This window comes from Staurois parvus, unplaced genomic scaffold (assembly GCF_062004578.1).
Source record: "Staurois parvus isolate SC_StPar_1 unplaced genomic scaffold, SC_StPar_1.0 ptg000244l, whole genome shotgun sequence".
In the NCBI taxonomy this organism is placed as follows: domain Eukaryota; kingdom Metazoa; phylum Chordata; class Amphibia; order Anura; family Ranidae; genus Staurois; species Staurois parvus.
Genome location: NW_028318040.1, coordinates 2,963,631 through 2,986,310, shown reverse-complemented (window position 1 = coordinate 2,986,310; position 22,680 = coordinate 2,963,631). Strand labels below are relative to the sequence as shown.

The window sequence follows — 22,680 nt, the reverse complement described above, 5'->3', positions numbered from 1 at the left end:
ATGTTTTCTGATCCTTTCTATTCTTTATATGTGATTGCTTCAAAGCAGTCATGTGCAGTAAGTGAGCCAAAAAATATTACAAGAAAATTATAATTTGCAGGTACATACAACAGTAAATGACCACTCGGACAGCACTTCATTTGCATGTAATCGTTCTGGAACATAATCTGTTATCCGTTATGTCTATTAATCAATGACTTGACCATAAGATGTGATCCAACAAAAGATTCTAGATGTATTAAATCAGAGAAAAACAAAGGGCCTTTTCTGCTCCTTGCCCACTGGAAACTTTAGGAAAACTCTTGTACATGTGGTGCACTATTATGTAAATCCTAACGTAGAGGCATCTAACAAAGCTCACATGGCCTTTCTGACAGCTGGGATACTATTAGGCAAGCCATTTGTCTTGGCAAAAAGCTTAAGAGCACTAAAGATAGCTGTACTGTAGAGTGTTTGTGCCAGCGCAGACAATATGAACACTGAATTTGTTAGTCTCCGAGGCTTAGGCAGATGTTAAGTGCATTTGCTCTCCCCCTATACAGCCGAGCAACAAATGGGGTTTATTAAAACACTGTGCTCATAAAGATTTCTATTATTTCTCACCAGGCAGAATTAGACACAGAGGAATAATTCAGGACAAAGTATCAGAATTCTCAGAGCTGTGTTAGTTTTATTTGAAGCTGTTATTATATAATGTCTGGGTGCATGTCTGCACTGAAAATACCTTATATGGTGTTAAGGAAAGGATAAAATAAAAATGACATCAAGTACAGTACATCTGCTTTTGAGAAATGTGTTACATAATGTTCATTTGCCTTGACATTTGGTCATTTGTGATTTGCAAAAAGTTCCTAAATGCATTTAAAAAGTGTAAGCCTGCATTCACCCATGAGCAAAGCATGAGCAGAGTTTATTCCTAATGATTTTGGGTTTCCAGGCATTTTACGAGCTTTGTGCAAGTGTTTTTGCACATGTATCAACTTCAGCCTGGGATCACGCCTAAGCTGAGCGTAAGCAGAGTGTATTCTTTGTAGTTTTGAAGATTTTTTTCTTTTGGGTGTCTTACAAGCGTTTTATAAGATTTGTGCAAGTTTTTTCTTTTTTTTTAATTCTGTATTTAAAACTATAGCAAAGGTGTAAGCATATACAGTTGGGAAAATAATTATTTGATCCCCTGCAGATTTTGTACGTTTGCCCACTTACAAAGAAATGAAGGGCCTATAATTTTTATCATAGGTGTATTTTAAATGATAGACAGAATATCAACCAAAAATCCAGAAAAAACACATGATACAAATGTTGTAATTTGAGTTGCAGCTCAGTGAGTAATATAAGTATTTGATCCCCAAGCAAAACATAACTTAGTACTTGGCAGAGAAACCCTTGTTGGCAAGCACAGAGGTAAGACGTTTCTTGTGGTTGGTTACCGGGTTTGCACACATCTCAGGGATTTTTGGCCACTCTTCTTTACAGATCTTCTCTAAATCCTTAAAGGTTCTTGGCTGTTGCTTGGCAACTTGAAATTTCAGCTCCCTTCATACATTTGCTATAGGATTAAGGTCTGGAGACTGGCTAGGCCACTCCATGACATTAATATGCTTCTTCTTGAGCCACTCCTTTGTTGCCTTGGCGGTATGTTTTGGGTCATTGTCATGCTGGAAGACCCAACTTTGTTGGTAGGTAAGCTTTTAGTATAACATATCCAAAGTTGCAGGATATTTCTAAAACATACTTCAGTGCATCATTCAGATAAGAACAGGTCTCATTGACTTCTATTCATTCTTTAGCACTTTTTTAATAGTACTTCACAGTTTGCCAGCATTACAAAGCCCAGAAAACTGTATAAAGTTTCATCTGTGAAGTAATCCTGAGAGCCATTCGTATTCTCTTACAAAAAGAAACTTTGCTAAAATCTACAATTTGTGTCATCAAGAAAAGAGGAAATCTTGCTTCCTGTCCAGGTGAAAAGTAAGAGGAAATCTCCCAGGGTCAGGGTAGTCGTGTAGTTGGAGAAGAAGTAAGGAAGTACAAGTGCCAGTGCCAGTGCTAGTGCTCCGCTGACAGCAGCTTCAGCAGGGAGCAGTAACGTTGTTGTTGACCCCACTGCAGCTGTTTTATAAGGATAAAGCACTATGTTCTGGTCATCTCTTTTCAATGCACATATGAGGAGGAGGAGATCTAAGAAAGTGGAGGAGATTTATGCCGATTGGACACATGCCATTTATGACCTCACCTAGCGGTTCGGTCATATATATCAGGTGAGAGCACATCCAGTGGAGGTGGATACACACGTTCCTTGGTTTGCAGTATATAAAAGCACGGGGTGTTTTAAGAAGCACTGTGGAATTAAAGCATCTGTGAAGATATACATCAATTCAGGACTATTTTTATCAGATGTTTACATTTTACAGATGTTTATGTCACTTGTTAGAGTTGTTTTATATGGTTCTAAACATAGGTGAAGAGTGAAACTGGACTGTTATATATGATATTACACATTTTGTATTGAAATGTGAATAGCGTGGGCGATTCACAATTTTTTGTAAAAATAATTTTTTGCATTATTTTTGTTTTTTAGCATAGCAGCTCACAGGATTTTGCACTTTATATTATATTTACTGCTATTTTAGGCCTAGTTTACATTGCAGTTGGGGAGGGAGCCATAGAAACTGGTGATACAGCCTCATTTTACTCCCCTCCCTAACTGTCCACCTAAACACAAAGACAGCCATACAGGGTACACACATACCAAGGCAAAGATTCTTTGCATTGTGGTGCAACAAAAATGATCCCCATGTCGCCATTGGTTACCGCTGCTGTCAGTCACAGCAAGTGAGAAGGGAGCGGGCGGGGGGGGGGGGTTACAGCGCTCTGTGTGTCCCATAGACTCATAGACACACAGAGGTGGCTCAGAAGCGAGCATGTGCAAGTGCCCCCAAATCAAGCAGCTTGCTCTGGGGGCATTAGGCAGGGGGTTGGGGCCAGAATCACCTGCGATGGACCCAAGAAGAGGAGGATTGGGGCTGCTCTGTGCAAAACCATTGAACAGAGCAAGTGAGTATGGCATGTTTGTTATTTTAAAGGAAAAAAACACTTGAAATGGCTGGCACTGAGAGTTCCAGTTCCAGCTGGAGTACCCAGATCACAGTGTGCTATGCACACTCCAGCTTCTCTATTCATTTAATGTCTTGCATTGGAATATGGAGAATGAACATAGCCACCCTCTAGCAGGATGTCAGATCAGAGCAACAAAAAATAAATTTGGAACTTTAGAGGAAGCTAAGAGCAATTGAAGGTACTTTTCTGAGTTAAGAATTTATACTTAAAAATAATTATTTTAACCACTAATCTGTGTCACTTTAAAGTGAACCTGTGCTTTGTTCATGCAGAGCAAAGCAATAGGTTAACGTCCTCCAGCCTCACTCATTGTATTTGACCATTAAGATCCAAGACATGTATGTATGTAAGCAAGTTGGGTACTGTTTTTTAAGTCAGTGTTTGGCCCAGGTTGGGTTGCAAAAGAGTTAAATTCACTGTTCCAGGTGCACTGGATTGTTGGGGCTTCAGCCAGCCCACCTTAAATATAAATTGGGGGAAGGTTGAGGTCCAAGAGTCCCTAGACCGCAAGTGTGTCGGTGTGCTGCTGTGTTGCTGTTGTTACCTTCCAGAACTACAAGAAGCCATCTCTTTTACCTACTAGACTGATGATCCTGGCGTGCCACCAAATATGGACTCTGCCATTGTGGACTAATGCTCGAAAAGGTATGCCTGGGCCGATTGTTAGTCAGGGTTATGAGAAATGGACCGTTTGCGCTTTGTATTATGTTTGCACATAGTGATCAGTAAAGAACCTGGATCTGTAAAAGCACTAGAGGGGAACGAATAATTTACAGTGTCAAGTCAGTATGCTAAAGGTAGTTGCCATTGGTAATGCACTAACGTCTAAGACACTAAACAGCCAGTTGAGGTGTGGTACCTAGGTGAGGTGTCCTCTGGTAGCGAGAGGATTGCTATTTGGGCCCCCTCCCTAGAGATCCATCTCCCATAGCAACCAGGAGCAGATGTTATGGAGGTCCTCAGCCAACCTGTTTGATACAGAAATGGAAGAGTTAATATAGGACACGAATGAGATCTGCACTAGGTGTCCAACAGGATCTCATTCTGTTACTGGGAGTGAGGTAACAGAGGTATATTGGCTGAAGGAAGTGATGTGGCCCTACCTGCCGCTGCGAATGCAACACGTAATAGTCACTGTATGTAGAGCATGGGATGACACTTCATCAGAGGCTCAGCTTCATTTTACATGCAGTGTCAGCTCATCTCTAAGTCAGGAGACTGCCTTAATGTTAGACTATGCACATGATCGCAGATCACTCCATTTCTCTCATTTGACTGTTGATCGGTGGTTGGCTACTCAGGCACCCAGTGATGTCAAATGGAGTCCAAGAGATCAGAGCACCTTCTACACTTATATGTTATGAGGTATGACACTTAAAATGCATTTGAATTATGATTATTACCAAAATTATATGTTATGGGGTCTAAAATTTAAAATGGATTTGAATTATGATTGTTACCCAAAATATCTATTTGAAAGCAACTGTTATTTCTCATCTGATGTCCCCTGGGAAGCCACTGATGGACCATGTAGGATAATATAGAGCTGCTATTTTAAGGATTTAACAAAAAAAAAACTTGTGAGATAGGTGGCTGGTTCCCAATTTAGTTTATGAGACAAAAAATGTCCCGCACGTAATATTTGTATTCCCTTCTACAACTATATATATTGAATATCCATCAAAATTGAGAACTTACTTGTGGGTAGCATGCACCTTAGCAAGTTCCCAATGACACATAAATTACCTTCATTAGATATTCATTTAATTCTCACCATATAAGATAAACAAGAGGATCCCTTTTTTGGTATACCTGAGCCCTAAACTTTGATATTTAAAAGGACCACAAGTGAACTCTTCTCTTTTGTAACTGAGTTTTAATTTTCAGTATCACAAGCATACTCTTTCGGATCTAATGTTATACTCCCTATTCACAGTGGTGGTGATCTGGCTTTTTACTCAAGTATACTAATTAGGGGAGAGATATCACTGGAAGTAAGAAATGTTTTATGCAGGGCTAAATGGTGTTGAAGTATAAACTGCTAATAAGGCCTAATGTGCCATTGAATCACTAGGCCTATAAATATTTATTTTAATATATGACACTATACATGATTAAGATTTTGAGGTTGTGCTGTATTGTGCTGGGTAGAGAGGAGCATGTAATACACTCCATGTAACAGTGCTGTTCCAATGAGCGCTGTCACACAGTGAATCCATAGCCCGGTGTATGCTATGACTTAAGAGACGTCTAGCTTACACAAGGCTTTTCTTTTACTTCCAGGGGATGAACGGAGTTGTGAAGGTGCAAAAGGAAGATAGGTAAAACTTAGAACCTACTTCCTGTAGTACTGAGCATAGTGACCAGCAATCCTTGCACTTTCTGTACTGGTATGGGGACTGTTCCAAGTTTGATCAACCCTTATCTTTTATCAGCATGAAGTTAGGACCAGCCATGATGTGCTAGATAATCTGACTAAGGCCATTTTGGACAATTAAATCCAGTGTGTATGTAAGTTGTGATAATAAGCATGGAGTATGAAGGGGAAACCAATACAAATCTGGCAAAATATATCAATACACACTATAATGCAGAATATATAAACACTACGAAGATGGTGCCCCTAGAGGGAATTAACCTAGGACACCAGAACTACAAAACAACCACTGAGCCACTGAAGCACCATAGGTAGTGTTTATATTTTTATTAGAGTATATCTACAAATACTACCTCACTATGACCCCATACAAAAAAATTAGAGGTGCTGTTTCAGACTTTAGTAGGTCCTGACAACAGCTGCGAGTGCAGGCAGGACAAGAGCTCATCTCAGTTCCACGGAAGTCAATGAAGAAGAAAAAAGAAGTCCTAGGAGCCGCACAGCACACAAAACCCTCATGTAAAAACTGAGAGCAACCTCAGCCTAGACTCCATCCAGGCCATGCCCCTGACTTATTTTGCCCCACCCACAGGGCTTAGTCACAATATTCAATTAAAAAATACATATAACGTTATTCACATAGCATAAAACAGAATTGTTAAAATTGGGCAAGTAGTAAAAAGAAAATGGTGTTGCGCTTCCATATACAGTACCTAAATACACTTCAAAAGGCATAATTATTGTATAAATATAAATCTCAGATGAATTCTAACAAAGAAAATATACACATCAAAAAGGACAATATCATGTGAAAATGTGCAACAAATATATATATGTGTAAACGAAAAATCACACACTGACGAAAATGGTGAGACAATAAACATGCATCCCTTAAATCAGGAAAAAAAAGTGACATAAATCACAAATAAAGTGATGAAACAATGGCATAAATTATGCCTGGAAAAAAGTGCTGTGACCAGAAGATTCACAACTGGCGTGAATAAATGAAAGTGAGACTGTCAAAATGAAACCTGACTCCAAACACAACTTTTGGACCACACAAAGTCCTACCACATAAATGTGCTACAAAATGTGATAAGTGACCAAAACAAACAATGTTTGACTCATGTGATCAAATCTCTAATTGGGATTTATTTGTGTGAGCACAAACATAAAAAAAGTGTCACAACACTATATCACAATGTGCTGAAAAATAAATAAATACAAATAACATATAAAGAACAAAAATAAAAAACCCTTTAAGCCACATAATGCCACAAATAATGTGCCACTAAATAATGTAATAATGATAAGCAACAAATGTCCCCATGTGAATACTTCAAACAGGTGGAAAATTCCACGGTAATATAGGGGATATAGGTGAAAAAATTGGGATCCGTCACCGACTGGATTGCCCCCTCACCTTCATGCAGCTACCCCAAAGGGCCAATAAGCCTTCACAATATAAGATATAGCAATACAACCAATCAGCATATACGAATCCAGGTTAGCAGTAGTGGTGGTATCCCCCTTGTGGAGCAATAGGTATGACCAATCCTGATATCCAAACTTCTTTTAGGTAGGATGATATAATCAGCCAACTAACATATAGATTGGAAAGAAAAAGAAAAATCCTCCTATAGTGCGATACTGTATGCAAGGGCAGACTGACCATTTGGAAACTCGGGCACTGCTCGAGGGCCCGGGGTCAGTAGGGAACCCCATGACCCCCTACTGCCCGAGGCCCCATGAGTTGTCAGTCCACCCCTAACTGTATGTTTATTTTGCATAAAATAAACCAGCAAATTGCCACTCACATTTTCATTGATAAAATCAAGCTTACAGAGCCTCAGGTGTAAAATGCTGGGTGTACTCTCTGGGTGTACCAAAATGTTGCCTACGCCGGAAGTAACGTCACTATGTCTCTGTAATCCATAATAGCCCCATTATACAATTATACAATCTCCTCCATCATACATAATAGTGAAAAGTATTTATACAGATCTTCATGATAAGCATATTGATAAGTCAACACATTTTGCAGAGTCGCTTCCTCAGGACCATTAACCATTTGCCACCCGCCCTATGGCCGAATGGCGGCCGGCAAATGTCATCAGCGTTCTGGGTAGACGCCATATGGCGTCCTCACGCACATGCGCAGATTGCGCTCCTGCAGAGCCGTGCATCGGCACGATCTGCCACCGGCCGTGTACCTCAGACACGGCCAATGACAGATCTGAGTATCGGCCCCCGTTGCCGGTACCATGTGACCTGCTGTGACCAATCACAGCAGGTCCCATGACAGTTGTATACAATGGATGGCTTCATTCATGCCATCCATTGTATACTAGTGTCTAGCTGTGAATGGTCACAGCTAATCACATGCACATGTCATGTGATTAGCTGTGGCCAAATCACAGCTAAGCACAAAAAAAAAAACCCTGAATGAATCGATGTCATTCAGGTAAATGCTTGCTTATAGCAAAGTAATTCTTTGCTATAAGCAAATTGTGTAAAAAAAAAAAAAAATACTGATCACTTCCCCAAAGTAGTACAATGTTACTATGGTAACAATGTACTACTTTGGTCATAGTGAAATATGAAAATAAAATCTTAAAAAAAAGAAACATGGTCCATCTTATACATTTTCTGCAACAATGGAAAATACCAGGATTCTTACTGTCCTTGGACATATATAAAGCTTTTGATTCTCTATCCTGGGAATATCTGCGGTTTGTGCTGTCTCGCTGGGGTTTCGGGGATTCTATTCTCTCTTGGATTCAAGCCTTGTATTCCTTTCCTTCGGCTTCCGTTAAATACGCTGGGTATTTCTCGGATCCCTTTCCTGTTGGGCGAGGGACGAGGCAGGGCTGCCCGCTGTCCCCGGCGCTCTTTGTCCTGGCGCTTGAGCCACTGGCTTTAGCGCTCCGGACCGACTGCAATGTATCGGGGGTTCCATACGCGGGACAGGAGTTTAAGCTGAGCCTCTTTGCGGACGATGCCCTCTTGACCCTTACTAATCCTCTGACGACGCTTCCTAATTTGCAACGGGTTCTTGAGCGCTTTTCCTTGATCTCGGGTCTACGTATTAATTTGGATAAAACCGTTGCTCTCAATATTACTTTGGCTTCAGATTTGGTTTCGCGCCTACAATCCCACTTCCCTTACCGGTGGGCTTCCTCTTCTCTTGAATACTTGGGCATTCGCTTGACCCCCACCTATGACTCCCTTTTTGCTGCAAATTATTATCCTTTGCTTAGCTCCTTATCTTCTCTTATGCATTCCTGGCAATTTCCGCACCTGTCTTGGATAGGACGGGTTCATTCAGTGAAAATGACCATCTTGCCGAAATTGTTATATTATTTTCGCACCCTCCCAGTGCGGGTTCCCCCTCATTTTCTTCGGTTGCTTCAGGCGAAGTTTATGCGTTTTATCTGGGCCAATAAGCATCCCAGAGTTTCTAGAAATACGCTCTTTGCTCATAGACTCCAAGGTGGTCTTGGGGTACCCAATGTAACTAAGTATTATCAGGCGAGCCAAATTGCCCCGCTGTCTATGTTGCACGCTTCCTCCGATGTTCCTCTCTGGGTCCTGCTGGAACTGCCTAATTGTGCCCCTATCGCACTATCGACACTTCTATGGCTTCCCCCTGCCCTGCGCCCTACGGCGCTGAGTCCGATGTTGCTCCATGGCCTACGAGTCTGGGACTCGGTACGTTACTCCAGTGGCCTGATGTCACCTTTCTTGCCCTTGCTTCCAATCGTTAATAACCCTCTTTTCCCGCCGGGTCTAGATCACCCGAGGGCATTTTCTTGGTGGGTGGCTCATGGTTTCTCACAGGTGCGACACTTTTTGATTTTTCGGTCCTTTCCCACCTGGAATGTCCTCCGGGAGTCTCGGGATGTTCCCCCAGCGGAATTTTTTCGGTACCTTCAATTGCGGCACTGGCTACTCTCGCTGAGGGCCACTTCTGCTTTCCCATATCAGACATCTGCCTTTGAACGGCTTTGCCAGCAGCGTCCGGGCGCCCCGGGCCTTATCTCCCTTCTTTACGCAGCTTTGAACAGATGCTCGTCGCACACTTCTCTTTCATATGTAGTTCAGTGGGAACGCGACCTGGGAATGGCTGTGGATCCGGAGGACTGGAATAAAGCCTGGTCCCTCATAGCTAAATGTTCGTTTAATACGACCACGCTGGAAGCAGCCTATAAGGTATTGTTTCGTTGGTATTGGGTGCCGGCTCGTTTGGCCCAGGCTAACCCTGCCTGTAGTGATCAATGTTTTTGGGGTTGTGGCCATCGTGGCGATGTAGTGCATATCTGGTGGTCATGCCCGAGGTTGGTTCGTTTTTGGTCTCGTGTGTTTGGCCTCCTTTTCACTTTGTTTCATCTCTCCATACGCCGGGATGCTCGGTATGCTTTGCTTCATTGCCCCATACCGGGCCTCTTGGCTCGTCAGCAGCGGTTGGCTTCCTATTTGTTTTTATCGGCCACTAGGACAATTGCCCAGGCCTGGAAGAGTCCGTTTGTACTTTTTCAGGGGGTGCGGGATCGTATGACTACTATGATGCTCAATGAACAGATGTCGAGTATATGCAACGACTCTCAACATAAATTTTTGGAAATATGGGAGCCATGGTTGCAATATGCCTTTCCCACGCTCCCCCCGGCCAGTGTAGGGAGGTGATGGAGTTTTGTATTGGCGCTCATGGAACCTTGCTCTCTGGTGTGTGTTTTTGTTTTTTTTTTGTTTTTTCTCTTTCTTTCTTCTCTGCTTTTCTTCTTTCCTTTTCTGTTTGTTTTGATGTGACAGTGGACAGCTGTCTTTAGTTGCGATAATCTGAGTTTCACTGATGTTATTGTTACCTATGTGCCATTGATAGCCCCTACGTGGGCATACGTTTTGCCTTATTGGAATTAGAGCGTTGTCTGCTCTATTATGCATTTTCTATCGGTGCAATTGATAGCCCCTGCGTGGGCGTGTTTTGTTGCCTCTGTTTTATACTGTTTAAAATTAATAAAAACCATTGAAATACAGATTATAATTTATAATTTCGTATTTCAAATTGTATCCTAAAAAAAAAAAAAAAAAAAAAAAAGAAACAAAATTTAATAAAAAATAATAAAAAAAATTAAAAAAAAATATATATATTTTTTTTTTCATACTGTCACCAGTCAGTGTCCCTGATCACCGCCATGCCAGTTATATGATGACGCTGTACTGCACTGGTGACAATATGTAAAAAAAAAATAGTGAAACTAATTTTTTTAATTTTTTAATTTTCCGAAAAATTATGACAAACAAAATACAATTTCAAAAAACTCGCCATGCCTCTTATGAAGTACGCTGGACTGTCTACTTTGCAAAAAGGGGTCATTTGGGGGATATCTGTACTGTTCTGACATTCTTGGACCTCAAGAAATTAGATTGGCTGTCAGTACTTCAGGATTGATCAATATTTAGATCTATACCATAGTTTGGGAACTCTATAACTTTCCTACAAACTAAAAAATACATCCTAATTTGGGTTATTTTCACCAAAGACATGTAGCAGAATACATCTTGGCCTAAATTTATGAAGAACAATTATTTATTTGCAAACTTTTATAACAGAAACAAAGAAAAACATGTGTTTTTTTCAAAATTTTTGGTACCTTTTTGTTAATTTAGCAAAAAATAAAAACCCCAGCGGTGATTAAATACCACCAAAAGAAATCTCTAGTTGTGTGAAGAAAATGATAAAATTTTAGTTTGGGTACAATGTTGTATGACCGCGCAATTGTCATTCAAAGTGTGAGAGCGCTGAAACCTGAAAACTGGCCTGGGCAGGACAGTGTAAAATTGCCCGGTATTGAATTGGTTAATTTGCTTTGAGGAGGAGTAACCTAGCTGAAAAAACATATATTAGAAGCATTTTGACAAAATGTTTACATAATTAATTAGTCACATGTGTATATGCATTATTCATTCTATTTGTAATGTTATTAAATATTCTTATTATTATTTGCATATGTAGGGTAACAAGCACCTTTTCTTCCAATAATAAAACATTTGCTTTCTCTATCTAGTGCATGCAACCCAAATCCGACAATAACCAGCTCAAATTTCAGATAAAATTTGAGCTATGGGTGGTCCTGCCAACACCATCCAGCCACACAAACTTTGACTGAGAAATTGAAGGAGCCGGGCAGAAAAAAGTCAGCCGAACAGTAGTTTTGGACAACCAACTGCAGCCACTGTACCAATCATTGCTGTAGAGTCTATTGTTTTCAGTCAGCAATGAGATAATATAAAAAAAACTATTTTCTATACATCAATTCAAACTATGCAGCAGAAAAAGTTACACATAACAATAGGACTGTTTGCAGTATTGTGGGTTTAAAGTATAAATGAAACTACCTATAATCCCATTAGTTTCCATGCAAAATAGCCAAAAATGTAAGGAATAACTATAAAATAGTTGTTTCACCAGTACTTTCTAGTCAGAAGTTGCCTAGATCTTCAACATGCATCTTTGCAGTTTGATGTCATGAGGCCTTCTCCACCTAAGTTGTCCAGTCCCTTTAATTAGCGAGAAAGAAAGGGGTGAAGACACCTGATCATGTCAACCTTCCAAAATGCTTTTAAAAAGCCAAGGCAACTTCTGACTGGGAAAGAACTATTTTATAATACATTTCTCAATGTAAGAGCTTTCTGAACTTTTTTTTTTTGCATGATTGGCTATTTTGTGGGCCACTCATGTGCAAAATTATCCGATTTCCATCATCCACACATCCAAGGCGAATAAGGGAATCCTTCTCACTGAGCTATTATACTCTGACAGTGGGAAGCTTTCCCCCTGTCAAAATACAATGATCAGTGTTGCCGGCTATAGGCAGCGGCACTGATTGTTCAGGAAAAAGCTGACAGGCTGGTTGTACACAAGTTGATCGATAGATCAACTTGTGTACAACCAGCCTACCCATACATTCATTGAAATTTGTCCGGTCCCTGCAGGATTTCGATCCATGTATGGCCAGCTTAAACAGAACTTCACCCAAAAGGGGAAGTTTTCACTCGTTTGTATCTGTGGCAGGCGCAGCACCCTTTGGTGCCTTGTGCGCTGTGGCATTAGAAAAATTATGCAATTGTTGTTTCTTTGTTTGATTAGACTGACTTTACTCTGTAATTCCTCCAATGCCGCTCTATGGATGCAGTAGGTTTAAAGAGCACACCGAATACTTTAGTTAACTTCTTTAATAACTTCAATCTTCTTCATAAAACTGCTTACAATGACTTGTTTCGTTTATCATACAGTAGCTTATTTCTTTATATTACAGTGGTTTGATTTGATAGCTTGATAAATTTGTTAGATTCGGTAAATTCATAATTTCGATTCGATTCGGTGGAACTACAAGTAAAACACACACAACAGTTTCAACACACAGATCCACCTGCACTGCCAAACAATAGAGGAACACACAAGTGCATTAAATACCTATTTGGCCTTCTCTGCCTCCATAAAGCTTTTCTGATTGGAACTGTCTGTTTCCTCTTCTGTCTGGTGAGCATGTGTCTCTAGAAAATCCTAGCAGGGAGTTTTACACAGGCATAGATGTGAAACTGGCTGGGATTGGTTAAGGCTCTGTACAGTATGAGGCTGTCTGTGATTGGCTCATCTTTAACTAACTCTTAAAGGCATATTTTCCTTTTCTGCTTCTGCTAACACAATGAATATATAAATGTCATATAACAATCAAAGACATAAATTACAGCAATGATTCTGCTTTTGGCTTTAACATATGTACATATACACTGTACTGAGGTTATTGGCAGGTTTGGTATACACATATATGTGAACCATATTAACAACCTAGGACTGGTCTTAGCTGGCCAGCTACAGTATCCTCCCCCCACTACTGCCACATATGGCAATTTTTTTGAGGGAGCGGGTACCTGGTTTTGACAGGTACCCACTCCCACTTCTGATCAGATGTGCTGCAGTGATCTGAGGTGGAAATTCAGCCCCCCTCCTTCCCCTACAACCTTCTACAGAGGAGCTGGAAAGGAGGAAAGCTCAGGACCTCATCGGCCCCCAGAGCGAGGACCATCTGTGCAGCAGGGAAGGAGCAGCCCAGCAGAAGGCCTGAGATCAGCCACCAACCCATCAGATCACAGAGGACTGAGTGAGTAGACCTACACCCCCTAGGCCAGAAAGGGGAAGAAGCACTCTAGTGGGAAACTGGATTAGCTTGCTACCCAGGACTATCTTATATTTTAAGTGACAGGCACTGGATCCGCTGCCCAGGGATTCCTGCAGAGAGCTGGATAGAGGAGTATCTGGGGTCTGGGTTGGTACATCAGGAGATGCAGGCTAGCTGTCCAAGAAGATAATTGTTGCTATTAAAGACACTTGTACATAATTCCAGGAAGGTTGTCCTCAGTTGCCACCCCCTTGGGAATCCCATACACCCCTTTTCCCATCCAAGTTCAAATCATCCTAATGAAAAACAATAAACAAGCTCAAGGACTGGTTACTGTCCACTGCAGGTCTGTTAGGAAAGTATGTGTTGCCTGGCCGTGCAGAACTATAGGGGGACCCAAAACTCAGCAACTCCTATGAGGGTAGTGCTACACATAGATTTCACAAATTTCTAAAAATTGTCTGTCCTAGGCCTGGAAAAGGAGGGTAGCTGGAGAAGTAACTTTTCTCAAGACATTCTTTCAGTGGCATTGCAGTGTTATTTTATGTTTTTTTCCCTAGTCTGTCTATATTTACCATTATAATTCCACTTCAACAGCTCAATTTCCCATGTCAACCTTTTAAAAGTTGGAGAAGAAGCAAGCAACATTTAGGGACAAAATGGGATGAGGTAAGGCAAAATGAAAAGCAATTATTATGTTGACCTTTCTAAACAGACCCCTGTGTTTAGCACCTCCATCTTTAATCACTGTAATACGCAAATTAGCTTTTGTCCTTCTCTTTTTTTGTCTAGACTTCATCATTTCCTTTCATCTCCTATTAATGACAGGGTAATTGTTCTGTTTTCTCCTCCTCTTCTGCTCGACCCTGACCTACAGACTATTTTTAATTCATCTGCTCTTCTTTCATGTTCTTAGAAATGGAATACTCTCTCATAGTACGTGCAAAAGTTGCAATTATACCAGCCATAATAAGGTTGAGGTAAGGATCTTTTATACGTGCCTTGATTACACAACTGTTCAAAAGTACCTAAATGTAATAGGCAATTAGCAATGGCATACATGTTTGACAACAACGTAAATTACCTGGGAATAATGGCGCCTCATTAAAGAAAACTCTTCTGTTTAATCCTTCCACGAGAATCGTTTAAAAGTCAGAAGCATATACATGTTATATATGAGATATAACACACTTTATTTCTGTATTTCTTTTGGCGGAAACGGCAAGTCCATGTTCAGATGTGTGAGGCCTTAATCCAGGTCAAATAACTGCCAATGCACCTGTACCGTAAAAACAAATGAGTCATTATTAGTAGAATAGTCTAACACACATGCTGTATGCCGAAGATATAAAAACAAGTATTTGCATGTTCACCTGTGTGCATACACATATGTGAGTCCAGGATTGGACAGTTTTACATAATATCAACAAAATGAATAACAAACTTGTATAGTAAACAGTACTAAGCTGACAGGTAGACATTAGCTACGGCATATAATAAATTAATTGTTAAATTTGTGTAGCCTGCAAACAAAAATTTGCAAGTAAACACAATTTTTATTAGTAGAAGAGACATTGGGCAAATAGATTGTGAATATGATGAAGCTCCACTTTGTAAAGAATAGCCAACCAGGTGCAATGAAAATTAAAAGAAAAAAAAAACTGGATTTTTGCTTGCAAACTTGCAGAGTGCACAGTCTATTTGCCTTTAGTAAATCAACCCCACTGCATGTCTTTTCTGCCAAAAACTCCTATCTTTTTTTTAATTTATAATATAGTTTTGTTTTTTAAGTATTTTAGATAGCATTACTCAAAAAAACTATCTACAGAGAAAGACTGGAGTTGAAAAAAACATATTGACCGTTAACTCCTAATTCTATTGGTCTGATGAAAACACTTGGAAAAAAAGTATATGAGTTTGGGATTTTTTCTACTGCTACAGGGGTGCTCCAGTGGACAGAAGAGGGACCAAATGGGGGAATTGGGTAACCTGGAGTTAGGCTTAAAGTGGTTGTAAAACTTTACATACACACAGTGAAGTGACACTGGCCTCATGTGATACACAGAAATGAAACAAATCCTCTTAAATAAGTTGTATCTGTTTATCTGCAACTGTGAGGAAGATCATGCCAGCAGGCAAGATGGCTCCTTTAGGTAGATTACTATGTGAAGTCTCAGGCCAGCATACAGTCTTACACATTCACTTAAAAAAGGTGCAACTGTTCATGCACGTGCGCATCTACGTGCTCACGCTCATCCACGTGCTCGTACATGTGCATCTGTCATTAATGTTGGCCCCAGATGGGGTAGTCAGTGCTGTCTCGTCTACAGCATATCATGTATGCCTGTGACCCATTACCTGCATCTAATACCAGTTATTGACCCAGCTCAACCTGACCATCCCTTGAACTCTGTCTGCACTGATTTCAGCTTTCTTCTGCCTGTTGCTATTGTACTGCTGATCCAATACGGTTTCCAGTCTGCACCCTGACCATGCTTCTGTCTATGTACTTGTACCTGATTAGAGATGAGCGAATTATTCAAAAATTCGGTTCGGCTGATTCGCCGAATTCGCCGAATAAATTCGCTTCGAGCCGAATATATTCGCTGCGAATTTAACTTATAAAAAGGGTGTTTCTAGGCTTCAGAGAGCCTTTATATTAGTGCAGAACACTGTACCTTTAATTTAAATGCCCTTGGAGTCTGCTGGGGAAGAGAAATAATACTGTCAGTCAGTATGACATGCAGATGAGTGCCGTCGATCTTAGAATCACCGCACACTTCACTCATTTGGGCAGTCACGGGGCCAAAACCAGAGTGTGGAGCCACAGTGTGGCGGTGGAGGCAGCAGCAATGGGAGGCCATACAGCACCCTATGACAAAATGGAACCCACCAGCAGTGTGAGGAGACCTGAAAGTGGCACATGGCAGAGTGTGGCGATGGAGACAGCAGCAATGGGAGGCCGTACAGGGACCCATGACACACTCTGGACCTGGCAGCAGCATGAGGAGGCGGTACAGGGGCCCATGACAGATTACGGGCCTGGCAGCAGCATGAGGAGTCGGTACAGGGGCCCATGGCAGATTACGGGCCTGGCAGCAGCATGAGGAGGCGGTACAGGGGCCCATGGCAGAGTGGCGGAGCGTAAGCAGCTAAAATTGAAGGCCATACAGAGGCCTTTGTTAAAAAGTCCCCCCAGCAGCAGTGTGGGGAGACGACTATCAAGAGTCCAATGGCAGAGTGGCGGAGCAGAAGCAGCTTCAATTGAAGGCCATACACAGGCCTAGGTTTAAAAGTCCCTCACAGTTAATTCCAATAACGAACTCTACTCCTCCGTGCAATCTACTTACGAGACCCTGGGCAGGTCTGGGTCCAATTTGTGGTAGAGACTGGTTTTGTTCAGCCATGCTTGAGCGAGTAATAACAGGTCTGTGCTGCCCTTTGGTGTCTGGCTTAATGCGCACAACACTGAACGTCCCAGCGTTTGTCAACGATTTGCCGTTAAGTGATGCAAACCCGCTGAACCACGTTCATGAGGAGCCGGTACAGGGGGCCATGAATCAGTATGGACCTGGCAGCAGCGTGAGCAGACGACAGAGGCACATGGCGCAGGGTGGCGGTGTAGGCAGCATTATTCTGAAGCCATACACAGGCCTAGGTTAAAAAGCGGAAGCCGTCAGCAGCGTGAGCAGACGACAGAGACACATGGCGCAGGGTGGCGGTGGATGCAGCAGTATTCGGAAGCCAAACACAGGCCTCGGTTAAAAAGCGGAAGCCGTCAGCAGCGTGAGCAGACGACAGAGGCACATGGCGCAGGGTGGCGGTGGAGGCAGCAGCAATGGAAGGCCATACAGCACCCTATCACAAAATGGAACCCACCAACAGTGTAAGGAGACCTGAAAGTGGCACATGGCAGAGTCTGGCGATGAAGTCAGCAGCAATGGGAGGCCGTACAGGGACCCATGACACACTCTGGACCTGGCAGCAGCAAGAGGAGGCGGTACAGGGGCCCATGGCAGAGTGGCGAAGCGTAAGCAGCTTAAATTGAAGGCCATACAGAGGCCTATGTTAAAAAGTCCCCCCAGCAGCAGTGTGGGGAGACGACTATCAAGAGTCCAATGGCAGAGTGGCGGAGCAGAAGCAGCTTCAATTGAAGGCCATACACAGGCCTAGGTTAAAAAGTCCCCCCAGCAGCAGCGTGGGGAGACGACTATCAAGAGTCCAATGGCAGAGTGGCGGAGCGGAAGCAGCTTCAATTGAAGGCCATACACAGGCCTAGGTTAAAAAGTCCCCCCAGCAGCAGTGTGGGGAGACGACTATCAAGAGTCCAATGGCTGAGTGGCGATCCGGGAAGTCAGCGTTGTGATTGCAGATGCAATGCAGAGATTCTATGAGGTGATGCCGTGGGTGCGAAGAAGATCATATACCGTCGTACTTCCATCCATAAGACGGAACAACCTGCGAACCGGGAGCTTTATTGCCCTGACCCGCTGAGCAGCTTCTGGGATACCCAAGAGGCCCATGGCAGAGTGGCGGAGCGTAAGCAGCTTCAATTAAAGGCCATACAGAGGCCTATGTTAAAAAGTCCCCCCAGCAGCAGCGTGGGGAGACGACTATCAAGAGTCCAATGGCAGAGTGGCGGAGCGGAAGCAGCTTCAATTGAAGGCCATACACAGGCCTAGGTTAAAAAGTCCCCCCAGCAGCAGTGTGGGGAGACGACTATCAAGAGTCCAATGGCTGAGTGGCGATCCGGGAAGTCAGCGTTGTGATTGCAGATGCAATGCAGAGATTCTATGAGGTGATGCCGTGGGTGCGAAGAAGATCATATACCGTCGTACTTCCATCCATAAGACGGAACAACCTGCGAACCGGGAGCTTTATTGCCCTGACCCGCTGAGCAGCTTCTGGGATGCACCGTCGGGTGCGTGCTCGCAAACTGTTGTCTCTTGGAAACGGATTCCAAGAAAGACTGCTGACGGAATCCGTGAAGAGGAGTAGCAGGAGAAGGAGCATCTGAACGAGCGGAAGATGCCAACGAGCGACAATTCCCCTCAGCAGAGGTGTTGGAGCCTTGACTGGCTGATAGAGGGCGATTGACGTCGGGTGACGGAGCAAGTAACGGAGCGGGGGCTGGGGCAGGCAGAACCGCCGTATCTTTATCACGGTTTTCCCAGGCCACCGAATGGCGACGCTGCATATGCTGACGCAACGCTGTAGTCCCAACATTGGCCCCCTGGCCACGCTTGACTTTCTGGCCACATAGTCGACATACGGCTACGTTTACTTCCTCGGGCGGCTTGACGAAAAATTGCCACACCGCCGAGTAGGAAACTTTGCCCCCGCTACTCCTCACTGGCTGACTGCTACTTCCTCCGTGCACACCGGCACCACTACTGGCCGTGGTGGTAGGCTGCAGTGGAGCTGGTGCTCTACTCCGTGGCCGTTTGGCTCCACTGACACTGCTGCGACCCTGCTGCCTCCTGGGCAACCCACCGACTGTTTTGCTCGCTGGCAAGCTGGCACCCTTTTCTCCTGATGATGCGGAAGCAATAGCCTGATGACGACGAGGCTGCCAAGTGCGATCAGCCTCATCATCATCAATTAGGGTCTCCGCGTCACTACTAGCCCCCTCGGCTGCGTGTGGGTCAGGAGACAGACCTGTCTCTAGACCGGCTACCGAGCCACTCTCCTCGCCAGTACTTCTTCGCCTGGCTGCTGAAGAGGCGGATGTCTCCCCCCGTTCCTGACCGCCCTCTGTTAGCTCTTCCTCACTGTACAGTGGGGCTGAGCCCACAGCATGCGATACTTCGCTTGGTGAGGGAACACCAAAGGACAGGGGCAGGTCGAGGACACGTGATTTCAGTGGGCTTGCTCCCGGGCCATGCCAACTAACGGTTGTGTCTGACATACCCACCGACCGTTGGCTGTAGGTGTCAGAGGTGACCTGGGAAGAGGAAGACGACCGAGTCAACCAATCGATGACGGCAGGGTTGTCGGTGGAGACACGACCGCTGGATGACACCGGGAGCACTGGCCTCTGGCTGCGACTAGTGCTGCTTCGACCCCTTCCTCTGCTGCCACGTCTGCTCGCTCCTGAAACATTGCCTCCTCTGCCACTCCTCTGCGTGTTGTCTGACATACTCTTTAATTCAATAAGCACCCCAAAAATAAAACCGGATTTAACTCTTTGAACGTACAATAGTGGTTGTGAAGCAGAAAGTCAGTTTATTTAGCACAATCGGTCAATTGCAGCTTGCCGTTGGCTGGAAACTGTACGTTTATGTCACTGGAATGCACTAATCACCCAAAAAATATTACCGCCACCCGGCGTGTAAATGGATCTAACTCTTTGAACGTACAATAGTGGTTGTGAAGCAGAAAGTCAGTTTATTTAGCACAATCGGTCAATTGCAGCTTGCCGTTGGCTGGAAACTGTACGTTTATGTCACTGGAATGCACTAATCACCCAAAAAATATTACCGCCACCCGGCGTGTATATGGATTTAACTCTTTGAACGTACAATAGTGGTTGTGAAGCAGAAAGTCAGTTTATTTAGCACAATCGGTCAATTGCAGCTTGCCGTTGGCTGGAAACTGTACGTTTATGTCACTGGAATGCACTAATCACCCAAAAAATATTACCGCCACCCGGCGTGTAAATGGATCTAACTCTTTGAACGTACAATAGTGGTTGTGAAGCAGAAAGTCAGTTTATTGTACACAATCGGTCAATTGCAGCTTGCCGTTGGCTGGAAACTGTACGTTTATGTCACTGGAATGCACTAATCACCCAAAAAATATTACCGCCAGCCGGCGTGTAAATGGATTTAACTCTTTGAACGTACAATAGTGGTTGTGAAGCAGAAAGTCAGTTTATTTAGCACAATCGGTCAATTGCAGCTTGCCGTTGGCTGAAAACTGTACGTTTATGTCACTGGAATGCACTAATCACCCAAAAAATATTACCGCCACCCGGCGTGTAAATGGATCTAACTCTTTGAACGTACAATAGTGGTTGTGAAGCAGAAAGTCAGTTTATTTAGCACAATCGGTCAATTGCAGCTTGCCGTTGGCTGGAAACTGTACGTTTATGTCACTGGAATGCACTAATCACCCAAAAAATATTACCGCCACCCGGCGTGTATATGGATTTAACTCTTTGAACGTACAATAGTGGTTGTGAAGCAGAAAGTCCGTTTATTTAGCACAATCGGTCAATTGCAGCTTGCCGTTGGCTGGAAACTGTACGTTTATGTCACTGGAATGCACTAATCACCCAAAAAATATTACCGCCACCCGGCGTGTAAATGGATCTAACTCTTTGAACGTACAATAGTGGTTGTGAAGCAGAAAGTCAGTTTATTTAGCACAATCGGTCAATTGCAGCTTGCCGTTGGCTGGAAACTGTACGTTTATGTCACTGGAATGCACTAATCACCCAAAAAATATTACCGCCACCCGGCGTGTAAATGGATCTAACTCTTTGAACGTACAATAGTGGTTGTGAAGCAGAAAGTCAGTTTATTTAGCACAATCGGTCAATTGCAGCTTGCCGTTGGCTGGAAACTGTACGTTTATGTCACTGGAATGCACTAATCACCCAAAAAATATTACCGCCACCCGGCGTGTATATGGATTTAACTCTTTGAACGTACAATAGTGGTTGTGAAGCAGAAAGTCAGTTTATTTAGCACAATCGGTCAATTGCAGCTTGCCGTTGGCTGGAAACTGTACGTTTATGTCACTGGAATGCACTAATCACCCAAAAAATATTACCGCCACCCGGCGTGTAAATGGATCTAACTCTTTGAACGTACAATAGTGGTTGTGAAGCAGAAAGTCAGTTTATTTAGCACAATCGGTCAATTGCAGCTTGCCGTTGGCTGGAAACTGTACGTTTATGTCACTGGAATGCACTAATCACCCAAAAAATATTACCGCCACCCGGCGTGTATATGGATTTAACTCTTTGAACGTACAATAGTGGTTGTGAAGCAGAAAGTCAGTTTATTTAGCACAATCGGTCAATTGCAGCTTGCCGTTGGCTGGAAACTGTACGTTTATGTCACTGGAATGCACTAATCACCCAAAAAATATTACCGCCACCCGGCGTGTAAATGGATCTAACTCTTTGAACGTACAATAGTGGTTGTGAAGCAGAAAGTCAGTTTATTTAGCACAATCGGTCAATTGCAGCTTGCCGTTGGCTGGAAACTGTACGTTTCTGTCACTGGAATGCACTAATCACCCAAAAAATATTACCGCCAGCCGGCGTGTAAATGGATTTAACTCTTTGAACGTACAATAGTGGTTGTGAAGCAGAAAGTCAGTTTATTTAGCACAATCGGTCAATTGCAGCTTGCCGTTGGCTGGAAACTGTACGTTTATGTCACTGGAATGCACTAATCACCCAAAAAATATTACCGCCACCCGGCGTGTAAATGGATCTAACTCTTTGAACGTACAATAGTGGTTGTGAAGCAGAAAGTCAGTTTATTTAGCACAATCGGTCAATTGCAGCTTGCCGTTGGCTGGAAACTGTACGTTTATGTCACTGGAATGCACTAATCACCCAAAAAATATTACCGCCACCCGGCGTGTATATGGATTTAACTCTTTGAACGTACAATAGTGGTTGTGAAGCAGAAAGTCAGTTTATTTAGCACAATCGGTCAATTGCAGCTTGCCGTTGGCTGGAAACTGTACGTTTATGTCACTGGAATGCACTAATCACCCAAAAAATATTACCGCCACCCGGCGTGTAAATGGATCTAACTCTTTGAACGTACAATAGTGGTTGTGAAGCAGAAAGTCAGTTTATTTAGCACAATCGGTCAATTGCAGCTTGCCGTTGGCTGGAAACTGTACGTTTATGTCACTGGAATGCACTAATCACCCAAAAAATATTACCGCCACCCGGCGTGTATATGGATTTAACTCTTTGAACGTACAATAGTGGTTGTGAAGCAGAAAGTCAGTTTATTTAGCACAATCGGTCAATTG

The 22,680-nt window shown here is 43.1% G+C and overlaps 1 long non-coding RNA gene across 2 annotated transcripts in view; it reads right to left on the bottom strand.

Moving 5' to 3' along the window:
- The window catches only part of LOC149459839 (uncharacterized), a 356,271-nt gene that overhangs the window by 195,492 nt on the left and 138,099 nt on the right, over positions 1–22,680 (bottom strand). For both annotated transcript variants that reach the window (XR_016313187.1, XR_016313186.1), the window contains exon 2: positions 14,762–14,956. This is a non-coding gene — a long non-coding RNA (uncharacterized LOC149459839). The remainder of the gene's footprint in view (positions 1–14,761; positions 14,957–22,680) is intronic.